The 12,879-nt window shown below is 40.9% G+C and overlaps 1 protein-coding gene across 1 annotated transcript in view; it reads right to left on the bottom strand.

Moving 5' to 3' along the window:
- Positions 1-12,879, bottom strand: part of MAST2 (microtubule associated serine/threonine kinase 2) — a 354,146-nt gene that overhangs the window by 187,473 nt on the left and 153,794 nt on the right. The gene's annotated exons all lie outside the window — the stretch shown is intronic.

Genomic DNA, 12,879 nt, shown 5'->3' with positions numbered 1-12,879 from the left:
ATCTAGTAATATTACTTTACAAATAAAATATTAAGGGCTAGATTTTCAAAGATGTGTTCAAAAGATGCCAGCACTCCTAATTTGTTACCACATATATTATCATTGCATGCATAATATGGTATTTGCACCAGTTTATAGCCAACTGAGCACTCAACTGGCCAGGTATGCACACAAATACTTGCTTTGTCTGCACAATTATGATATTTACAGTCACAAATTAGAAGCATACAATTGTATATAAACGTACTAACCATCTTTGCAATTAATTCTATTCTGTCCTACACAGTTCATCACTCTAGTATCTGAGTGCCTTCCCATAGTGCATCAAGCAACATGATAACATCTGTCATGTGTTTGTTCTCCTACCGTCTCCCCAGGGGCTAAGTGTGTGCAGTGGTGTTTTGTCTTGGATTTTTTTTTTAAATATACACATACTGCTATATGTTTGAGCAGAGAAAATCAAAGAAATGCACATTGCACTTAGAATCAGCACATTTCACCATTAACTGTAAAGATTAAAAGACATGGAAATAGATAAATATTTTTTGAACTTCCATCTCAAGTTAGCACATCTCTCTCTCTTTTTGAAAACATTTTACACTGCTGCATTTTTAATATTTCACCACTAGATGGGGGTATCATCCTACTCAGAGTCCACCTTCAACAAGGCACACAAGAAATAAGTCATAAACAGTAAAGTTAAAGAGCCACACGTGTATTTTTAGGGAGGTTTTTTTTTTAATAATTCTACTACTCTGTATTTTTAATAGGACAATGTGAGGATAAATATCACATTTAAAGCAATTAAAATTTAATGGTGTTATTAATACGATCAAATGCAATTTATTCTAACTGACCCTAATATAAATCTTTAATTTACTTTTTACCATTTACAATTATTACAGCTAGAGCCAGCATATTTTCTGTTTGCAATGCTACTGAGGCCCAGCAGTAGCAATGCAGGTAAACGGGATTTAGAATCTTAAATTTGTGCTCAAATGTTAGCTGTCACTCCTCTCAGCTGCATATTTTGTTTCTCAGCCGCTTATTCTGTTTTTCACTCAGTATGGACAGTTTAACTAGAATGGTCAGTTTGATTTTCTGATTTTCATATACTGGCAAACAGTTGTGCTTTGTTTCCCCATTACAGAGGGAGGTTTATATAAAAAAAACATTAAAAAAAAACCCTATGAAAACACATTCACAAGATTTTTTTTAGTTAAGGACTAAATTTTGGGTTTAAATGATTGAAATGCTACTTTAAATTACATATAGTTGCATTTTTAAAAATAATAAATTGCATATTAGTCAACATTTTTAAGGTCACTGAAAAGTTTCTAGCTAGTAGTTTGACTCTAATCATTTCCTCAATATAAATCAAGCATGATTTCCCACTGACTCTACACCTTGAAATTTCACTGCCACTTGCACAGTTCCACAGCTCTGATTGTACTGAGTAAATTCAGGTACCAACCATCACAAGCCTGAGAACTTACTGCATCATAGAATACATCTCTGTCACCATACAAACTGTCAAAAGCTAATCAAAACATTTCAAGTATATAAAGCAATCAATCACTACTACCTAAGGGGTCAAACATATTGCATTCTAAAGGGATTTCCTTCTTTCTTACTCCTTTAAAAGATAAGAACCTTTATCTGAAAGTTTTACGTATGACACAAAGCTTTTTGGCCATTGTCTTTTAATACTTTATAAGCATATGCACCATGTAAATAATGGAATATAGGGGGTCTTTATGAAAGTGGATTTCAACTTTAATTGTAGTTTCTAAGTGAAACATATATGGTACATTTTATTTTAAAAGATTTTTCATCCACTGGAACTACACACTGTAAGGATGCAGCAACTTTTTCTATTTGTACACAAGTTCACTTCCCAATACTGCCAATCTTAAGCATTCAAAAATCATTAATCAGACCCAAAAATCCACGACATTCACTTAAAATGAGATTTAAAAAAAAAAAATTGGGGTCCTTTTTCTTTGCCTTCTTGGTTTTGCGCCTTTAGGGTCTGCAAGCTTTTTTCTATACAACCATAAGGACTTGAGATATGTGTTTCTGGGGTTTTTTAAAATAAAACTGAGATTTCCGTGCTCTAGTATGAAACAAGAAGCTGGGGCTTTAAGAAAAAGATGAAATATGAGACTCGCGACACAAGAATGAGAGCTGACAACACTGCCTCCTGTCCTGTATGGCACAGTTTTATGTTTGTAATATTAGCTCTAAGGGGCAAGGCACCTCAAAGTCATTTATGTTTAAAGGGATAGGTGCCAACTCTGTGGGTGCTCCAAAAAAAATTGTGGGTGCTCAGCACCCATAGATCAGCGCCTCCCCCTCCAGCCCCACAGTGTCTCCTGCCCGCCGGCGGCCCCACCAATCAGCTCCTCCCCCTCCCTTCCAGCGCCTCCTGTCCACTACTGATCAGCTGTTCAGAGAGAGAGGACCGAGGGCAGGAAGAGGCAGGGGAGGGGGTGGAGTGGGGGCAGGAAAAGGCAGGGCAGGTGTGGGGGCTTGAGGGAGGGGTGGAATGGGGGCGGGGCCAGGTGAAGAGCGGGGTGCGGGTTTTGAGGAAGGGATGGAGTGGGGGCGGGGCCTCGGGCGGAGTGGGGGTCGAGCATCCCCTGAAAACTGAGGAAGTTGACACCTATGTTTAAAGGGTTACATTTGTTTTTATTCTCATTTGTACCTGTGAGTAACTTTTCGTTATCCATGAAAACAACATTTTTCTTAATCCATAATCCACTGTCTGAATTTGGAAATTAACACATTTTACATTAGAAAAACATATGGTATATTACATGTGATCTCTCAATGTAACTCAATCAAATATGCCATGACTGAATTACACTCTATCCCTATAGTATTCACATTCATTCTGTGACTGCACCTAAATGAATATACTGCAATTAGAGCATCAATATACAATACAGTTTTTGAAATTCAACACCTCTAAGGCCTTGACTACAATAGGGCGAGTAATCACTGGTACAGCAATCAGTTTTTATATCCATTGTTCCACTATGTCCCACCTCATATTACCCTCCTGAAATGTCCCTTCATTCCTACTTTGCAGACCCTCAGACAGCAATCCACCTGAAACTACAATCTTCTGTGCCCATTCAATAGTATCCTCCTTCCCCAGCCATGTCCCCTGACCCCCCAACCATTGCTCCCCCACTTAACTGACTGAATCAGGAACAGCAGACCTGGTAGCTGCCCAGCCTTGCCCCCTTCCGCCCCCCAACAGGTTTTAAAGGGGCTAACGGCATGGAAGGGCCAAAGCAAGGGGAGTGGAGCTGGAAGCTCAACAACTGTGAGCAGCAGCACCGCCAGCTCTGCTCTTCCTGCTGCAGCTTCAACCAGTGCACCATCAGCAATCCACTGTCTGCAGAGTTATAGAGCCAGAACCAGGGATATAGGGAGGAAGGATTCCTGGAGAAGGGAACAGCATATGTGGGGAACATAGCTGGTGCAGAGGGGAATAGTGTGGGGGGCAGAAACTGAAGTCTCAGCTGATGATCCACAGCAGGACAGCCATCTGAGACTTGCATTTCAGGAGCAGGAGTGCAGACATTTCAGGGGGCACTGCACAAAGGGGCAGGGCAGGGAATAAGAAGGTGCAAAAGGAGTGGGGTCGTAGTTGGTGAACTAAGGAGCTTTCATTGGTTGAGGAAACTGGAACGTCCATATTGGCACTCAGCTGATTGCATCTTTACACCTACAAGTTACCAGGGTAACTTCAATCACACAAAGTACTGATATGTGGACTTAAGGCGCATTTCAATCAATCAGTTAAAGTACATTGCACTCGACTGACATTTCAAGTATAGACAAAATGGTAGAGCCCGACAATACTTCATGGAGATCTGTAGTTACTTATTTCCCATAAATCGGGATCAGAGCTTGGATATTTTTGTAGCCCAGCTAAGGGAAGCAAGTTTCAGTATGTTAATTATGAAGGAAGTGTTGGTGACTAGAATTACTTTACCATGCTAATCCTGCCAAACATCACACAAAGAGAACTTGGCAATACATAGCTGTGCATTCTTGAAACAGAGTTCATATTTCAAATGGCAAGATGATTAATATAACACTGCCATGCTATGACCACCAAATCTGACCTGGTATTTAGCTTTGGGTATAGTAATTCTTTCATTGTTCCACGACTCAATAAATCCTCTGAGTAACCGTGCTAATCATGTAAAATGTTTTCTTCCATATAAGACCTAACCCCAATTTAGAGTGAAACATCAAAGAATAGCAGATTCCATGCACAATCTGAAGTATCTGTCTCTTTGAGCACTTTAACTGTCAATACATAGATATATTATCCTGATTACCTCAGCCCAGCTCTGTGCCACCTGCTCTCAAGGTCGGTAATATAATCCTCTAAATGCATGTTTATTTTCAGTATCCTCTTACAAAAATGACAGACTGTCAATTTGTCTAGTTTTATTTCTCAAACTTTTTTCCACAGATGAAACCCATCAACAATTAGCATAAAGGATAAAGTCAAGTCCTGATGCAGTCGAATAACATGACCGACAACTGAGGTCTTATTCAACATGTTGCCTCGGAAAATTGAATTACTGAGAACAGAACCATTCTGGAATCATCCCTTTCAATTAACTTACGTTCTCAAAAATGTGATTCATCGGGCTGTATCTTTACATACAGAGGAAAATGCCATTACATTAATTATCTGTTTTATTGAAAAGTAATAAAATTAACTTAGGGATTGTTTAGCAATACTAATTTTTTAACTTAATAATCACAGAAGAAGGGTGCAGTGTTTTAGTCATGTTAGGAGTAGGTGATACATCACACTGTCTTCCTTTAATCACTCTTTATAAAAGCACCATGGAGAGATATTTCATCATCACTTTCTCTCAATATTGCAATTTGTCCTTGAATGTGTAGCTGCACATGTGGCACATACCCACAGGCAAAGCGGGATGCTAAAATGTGCTCTTAATGCACCATACTTTGGCCCTTTCAAATTAACTGAAAATCACCACCACCTGGATGTTCCCAGTTTCTGCCAGCACAGGCACCAGGGTTCCTGAGGCCTTTTCTACACTACCGGGGTAAGTCAACCTAAGTTACGCTACTCAAGCTACGTGAATAACGTAGTTGGAGTCGACATAGCTTAGGTCAATTTACTGCGGTGTCTACACTGCGCTGCATCGACGGGAGATGCTCTCTTGTCGACTTACCTTACTCCTCTCGTTCCAGTGGAGTACCGGAGTCTACCAGAGAGCACTCTGTGGTCAATTTAGTGGGTCTTCACTAGACCTGCTAAACTGACCCCTGCTGCATCGATTGCAGGAGCACGGAAGTGTAGTCATGGCCTGAGATTGCCTTTGACCTTGGAACTCTTATTTGGTAAGCTTATCACCATCCCAGCTGAGCCACCAAACAAGATGATATAAAAGTATTTCTATAGCTAGAAGGGAAAATACATTTTGCTTGTTAAATTAAGGATAATATTTCACATATGTTGTAAGATCAACTGACACTCACTGACCTGACATCATGCACTCATATTTTAAATTTTTCCTTTGCTGACTGGAAATGTTTGCTTTAGGGTGCACTATCAACCAGCAGGGGATTAATTAAATCTGTTTCTACACATAAACCACTTGCATTACAGAAATGATAATGAGGATTAGAATCTCCAGTTCTGATGGAAAATACAACCTGCCCATGCAAGGACACCAACTATAATCCACCCATCAGACTGAAAAAGGAAGGAATTTTTCATGGTTTAAAAAAAAAAAAAACTAAGCTTTTCTTTCCCTACAAGTCAAGAAAATCTGCTATTTCTTACTACAGGAATGTTTATAAGTGGATTTTAAAAATAATATATTTCAATTTCCTTCTCTCCAAAAAATAAAATATCATTTTAATTTGGTTGCCAAACTGCACGGCAAAGAGATTTAAACATCAATACTAACAACGTGAGCATTTTGACAACAACATATCTATAAGATGAAATGTTGGATTAATTTGTGGTATACACTGCAGGTGTTAATTTCCATAATTAACTATTTTATTGTAAAACTAAATAATTAAGGATTATATTGTTATATCACCCGATTAAATATAAAAATGCTTTAAAGTAAGAAAATTGCTACCTTAACCCTTTCCAATACCACCTAAAATCAGCAATATTGAGACGATTTAGACAGCTGCAATATCCTTAGCCCACACACTTTAGAGGTGTTTTGCCTGCAATAATGTTAATATATAATTAAAATTATCATGGGTATCTCAGATCTGGCAGTGTGTTCTCTCTCACACTCCTGCTGCTAGCCACATGTTGAATTACAATGTACCAGGATTTTCCTCCCCTTACAAAGCCTGCATGGCAGGGCCAAAGCAGCAGTAGCAGCTTTAGGACAATTTAGGGCTGTGGAAGGGTGATATGACCAGTGCCCTAAGTAGTTAATAATGTGTAATTATTATTATTATTCTAAATGCCCACACGTAAACCAACTAAACAATCAAAATACGTTTGGGATTACTTTCCAAATTCAGGTTTCAGAGTAGCAGCCATGTTAGTCTGTATCCGCAAAAATAACAGGAGTACTTGTGGCACCTTAGAGACTAACAAATTTATTAGAGCATAAGCTTTCGTGGGCTACAACCCACTTCTTCGGATGCATATAGAATATATATGCATCCGAAGAAGTGGGTTGTAGCCCACGAAAGCTTATGCTCTAATAAATTTGTTAGTCTCTAAGGTGCCACAAGTACTCCTGTTATTTTTCCAAATTCAGTATAGTCTCATGTCAGTGAGAAATAGTACCATTTGTAAAATATATTGAAACAACCAACTGGAAAAGGGATTTGATATTCAGCTGACAAATAGCCTCACTCCTCTAAAGAACCAGTTTGTCTCAATCCTCAAAACAATGAGTCAAGAGCTAGCATATATCATAACATGTAAATTTTCTGCTTCTTCCTTTTTTAAAAAATGCACAATGCTTTTAAGCACCCAGCTAGCAAAACAAAGCGCTTTCAGGTTTCCCTTCAGAGCTCAGTCACTATGAAATGGCTGGAAACTAGAAAAAATCTGTGTGTTAAAGGGGAATAGCAACCACAGGCAAGAATTTACACACACAGAGTGTCATCTACATATTATAGCAAACTGCCCCGGCGAGGGTACAGCTAAGTATCTAAGTCAAACCCACTCACATAATCTGGCAAGAAACTGTGGCTCCAAAAGCCTCCCATCTGTCATTCCACTTACTTCAGGGTTTCATCAAGATTTTAAGGCAATCAGTTACCTATAGGGTTGCCAACTTTCTAATGGCACAAAACCGAACACCCTATCCCCGCCCCTTCCCTGAGGCCCTGCCCCCACTTACTACATTCCCCCTCCATTGGTGCCTCTCTCTCCCCCATGCTCACTCACTTTCACTGGTCTGGGGCCGGGGCGGGACCAAGCTTTTCTTGGGGCTTGGGGTGCAGGAGGGGGCTCCAGGCTGGGGGGGTGGGGCCGAGGGATTCGGCGTGTGGGAGGGGGCTGTGGGTTGAGGCAGGGCGTGGGGGTGCAGGATCTGGGGTGGGGTTGGGGGTGCAGGAGGGGGCTCTGGGGCGCGGGCTTACCTTGGGTGGCTCCCGGGTCAGCGGTGCAGCAAGGGGGCTAAGGCAGGCTGCCTGCCTGTCCTGACACACGTTGTGCGCACCCCGGAAGCGGCCAACAGGTCTGACGCTAGTAGGCGGGGGGTCAGGAAGCTCCGCACGCTGCTCTCGCCGCCCCAGGCACTGTCCCCCAGCACCCACTGGCCAGGCTCGGGGTGGGGTAGCACGCGGAGCTCCATTCCCCCCCACAAACCCCCCAGGAGACAGACCTGCTGGCCGCTTCTGGGGCACAGCGCGGTGGCCTAGGACAGGTAGACGGTGCTGACTGGAGCCGCTGGGGTCCCTTTTCGACTGGGTGTTCTGGTCGAAAACCAGACACCTGGTCACCCTAGTTACCTAACTGCCAATGGTTCAAGAGTACGTCTTAGAAGGTATAAAGGAATTTCCTGTCAAACCTCCCCACATCATGGCTTGGATGCGGGAATGAGAGCAAGGGCTGCATGCTCTGTAAATTCCCAAGCAAGTGGGCAGAGCCTTGCCTCACTCCTTCAATGAGTCAGCCAACAAAGTTGAGCTGATAAAGTGTGGGGGGGAACAGATTACTTCCTCATGGGGGCAAGGAAGGGGCAGGGAAGGAACTGAGATTCTCAGAGTCACAATTTTTTCTCAGGGCTCGTCCTCCTGGGATTAAGAGCAAAGACTCAGTCTAGTCCTACATTACCAGTAAAGATGCAGGAGGGATAGCTCAGTGGTTTGAGCACTGGCTTGCTAAACCCAGGGTTGTGAGTTCAATCCTTGAGGAGAGACCATTTAGGGATCTGGGCCAAAAATCTGTCTGGGGATTGGTCCTGCTTTGAGCAGGGGGTGGGACTAGATGATCTCCTGAGGTCCCTTCCAACCCTGATATTCTATAATAAAAGCAGTAGTTAAATAGTTGATCTCAAAAACCTTTTAGCTGATAATATTACACAATGGCTGGCTTTTCAAAATGAATTAACCTCCTCTCTGGACTCCCTGCCAGAGTTAAAAATCGCAGGTACAGTAACTTGACTGTGCAATTTCTCTTTAGTAAATTAGTTTACTGAGGTCTTTAAAGATTCAGCAGGGTGATATTAAAGAGAAATGGCATCAACTTGAGTGGCATGCTGAATGAAGGGCTAAGGAAATTTTGCTGCAATGCATTTCAGTAATGCCCTACATCTACCCCACAATATGACGACAGCATATCAGAAAAACAGGTAGATTTGATTAGGAAGACCGACTAACAAAATTTAGAGCTATATTTTGAGTGCTAGCACTGCCACGTCTGACACACATAAGGCATGCCTGCCAAGCTTCTTTATGCATTAGATTTTATTTGAAGAGAGAAACACTCTCAAGAACTCAGTACATGTAATGGAACACATATGTTTAGGAGTAACTAGGGTGACCAGACAGCAAATGTGAAAAATCGGGACACAGGGTGAGGGGTAATAGGAACCTATATAAGAAAAAGACCCCAAAATCAGGACTGTCCCTATAAAATCGGGACATCTGGTCACACTAGGAGTAACATTTATATTTATTAACTTAAGGAGAGTGCAATGGAGACATGTTGCATACATGGGGCAAAGGCAAAAGAACAGAAAAAAGTGGTGTAGGATTGGCTCTAGACACACTTTTATAGAATCATAGAAATGTAGGGCTGGAAGGGACCTCATAGGAATAAGTATAGCAAAACCATCCGGGGTCAGATGTTTGTCTAACCAGTTCTTAAAAACATCCAACTATGAGGATTTCACAGCACCCTAGATAACCTGTTCCATTGCTTAATTACCCTTATAGTTAGAAAGCTTTTCCTAATATCCAACATAAATCTCTTTTGCGTCAAACTAAGCTAATTACAACTTTGTGCTACCATTGATGGCCATGAAGAACAATAGATCACAGTCCTTCTTGTAATAACCTTTTATATATTTGAAGACTATTATGTCCTCCCTCAGCCTGCTGTTCTCTAAATTAAACATGCCCTATTCTTTCATAGGTAGGGACCTATCAAATTCACGGTCATGAAAAACACGTCATGGACCATGAAATCTGGTATCACCCTGTGAAATTTGGTCTTTTGTGTGCTTTTACCCTATACTATATAGATTTCATTGGGGGAGACCAGTGTTTCTCAAACTGGGGGTCCTGACCCAAAAGGGAGTTTCAGGGGGATCACAAGGTTATTTTAAGGGAGTTACAGTATTGCCACCCTTACTTCTGCCCTGCCTTCAGAACTGGGTGGCTGGAGAGCGGCAGCTGTTGGCCAGGCGCCCAGCTCTGAAGGCAGCGCCCCACCAGCAGCAGTGCAGAAGTAAGGGTAGCAATACCATACGATGCCACCCTTTACTTCTGCGCTGGTGCTGGCAGTGGCTCTGCCTTCAGAGCTGGGCTCCTCGCCAGCAGCTGCCGCTCTCCAGGCAGTGCCGCCACCGCCGCCAGCAGCAGTGCAGAAGTAAGGGTAGCAGTACCGCAACCCCCCCCACACACACACAATAACCTTGTGACACACACAAACACACACACACACACACACACACACCCCACTCCTTTTTGGGTCAGGACCCCTACAATTACAACACCGTGACTTTTCAGATTTAGATAGCTGAAATAATGAAATTTACAATTTTAAAATTCTATGGCCGTGAAATTGATCAAAATGGACAGTGAATTTGGTAGGGTCCTACTCATAGGTTAGGTTTTCTAAATCTCTTTTTTCTTTTCTTTTTTTCCCTTTTTGCTCTCCTCTGGATTCTCTTCAATTTGTCCACATCTTCCTTACAGCATGATGCCCAAAATTGGTCGTCTGTGTCTCACTTATGATACTCTTGTTAACACACCTCACAATGACATCAGGCTTTTCTACAATGGCATCACACTGTTGCATCATATTCAATGTATGATGCACCATAACTCCCTAGATCGTTTTCTGCTGTACTGCTACTTACCAGTTATTCCACCTTTTATGTTTTGCATTTTATTTTTCCTACTTAAGTATAGTACTTTGCACTTGTCTTTATTGAATGTCATCTTATTGATTTCAGAGCGATTCTCCAATTTATCAAGATCATTCTGAATTCTAATCCTGTCTGCCATAGTGTTTGCAACCCCTCCCAGCATGGTGTCATCTGCAGATTTTATAATCACATACTCCACTCAATCATCCAACTCATTAATGAAAATACTGAAGACTACTGGACCGAGGACAGACTCCTGCGGGACCCCACTTGATATGTCCGTCCAGTCTGACAGCGAACTATTGATAACTACTCCTTGAGAGTAGACTTTCATCCAGTTATGCACCCACCTGACAGTAATTTCATCTAGACCATATTTCCTTAGTTTGCATATGAGAATGTCATATGGGACTGTGTCAAAGGCCTTACTAAAGTCCAGATATATGTCAGTCAATCCACAAAGATCCAATAACAATGACTTAAAAGGAATCATATAAGATTCTGTCTGCTGAAATAAAGCTGCTACCGTATGCTAGAGACAGATAGACAGTGTAAAAAATGAGATGCAGAATAACTCTGCATATAAAGTCAGGGCCACAGTCAGATATCAGAAACATTTAAATTTGAGTATTTGTTGAGTGTGCATGATTGTGTGCCAAACCCTGTTCGCTGCACTCATACAATTAGTCCTCGGAAGTAAAGGAGAGTAATCACAGGAGTAAAGTGTGCAGCATTAGGTCATATGTATTATTTCATGGTTGCTAGTTAACGCTGATTATACATTGCCATTATACACATTGTTGATACTTCCATACTTTGAATAACGTGTTCAGTGCTGGCCAACTCAAAAAAAAAAAAAAAAAAAAAAAAGATACAGGGTGCAAATTAAAAAGTTTCTTCCACCAATTTAGCCGTTTTTACCAGCGTGAGAAAAATTCTGGCCCAAAGAAAATCTCTTAGGAGTGTTGTAAGTACCGAACAAGGGGTACAGAAGGAAAGTGCCTTCACAGAAGTTAGTGCAGTGCTACTGTAATGCCATAGTTAGAAACTGTTTTTCAAATTATTCTCTGCCTTATCTTGTACAGAAAGTTCTTTCCTTCAAGACTGGGCATGCAAAAAAAGGAAATGGTGACAGCTCCTAAAAATGCCAACACCATTACAAATAAGCAAATACTGGTAGTAACATTAATCTGTTATTAAGCCATTTGCCTTTTGTATTAAACACACATCTTCTCACCCCCACTCCCTAAAAAGTTAGTAATTTCCTTGCTTCTAATGCCATAACAACAAAAAGTTGGCACCCAAATTATCAGGCTACAAGACTAAAAATGTTTACCACATTTGAACCCTTATATTAGGTTAAACAGTGACCCCAAACATTTTTTTTTTGTGAGTTTGGGTGCCTTTTAGAGTTAACCTAAACAAAAAAATTTAAAAAACCACAGGTATTTTATGGGTGAAAAATAGATAGTAAATCTACTCAGGAGTTCATTTTCATTCTGTGCATTACCATATATAAAATATACAAAAATCACCGATTACAAAGGAACATCATGCTGAAACATGTGAGCTGTAATAGCACCTCTGGCATTGTACCTGAGCCAAAGAATCTGCAATGTCAGTACAGAGAGAATGGAATGATCACATATCGTTAGCAGTCAAAATGGTTCTATTTATCTTATCAGATTCATTTCTCACTTGGACCAGGTCCAGTGTCAATGTAAGGAGTTTGGAAAGAGGTAGGAGAGCAAAGTAACTAAATTCATTTTTTTTCTTGTAAAGTACCATATGCGTATCTCATACAACTCTTGCATTGACAATGTAAAGGTAAGTGCTCTTATAGCATCAACAGAACTTTATTTTCAAAAAATGTACATTCCTATACTACTTTAAACAGCCAAAGACAAAGAATCATTCATAATCTAAGATCACTCAAACTCCTGCAGTCTCCATTGTAGGCTGAATAGCATTAGTAATAGAACAATGGCAACTTTACTACCTCATTTTCCATGGGCCAGATCATACTGCCTAATGGCAAAACTCATGGGAGAGGATCCAAGGGAAGGAAAACTCTAAAGCCTCTCCAAAACCTTCAGCTAGGGAGACAGTCTTCCTCCTCCATGAAAGCAGCAGTAAGTCCATTCCCCATAGATCATGGAGAAAATACTTTCAGAAATTGAAAACATAAGTAATCAATTCTAAATGATATCTAGTAATTGGTCCTAAAAGGATTTCTAACCATATAAAGCTCCCTCGTCTTCATCTGGTTTATGAATAATAGCTTCTG

Source organism: Emys orbicularis, chromosome 8 (genome assembly GCF_028017835.1).
Source record: "Emys orbicularis isolate rEmyOrb1 chromosome 8, rEmyOrb1.hap1, whole genome shotgun sequence".
NCBI classification, from domain to species: Eukaryota; Metazoa; Chordata; order Testudines; family Emydidae; genus Emys; species Emys orbicularis.
Note: the sequence above shows the minus strand (reverse complement) of the source record. Positions and strands in the feature narration are given on the sequence as shown.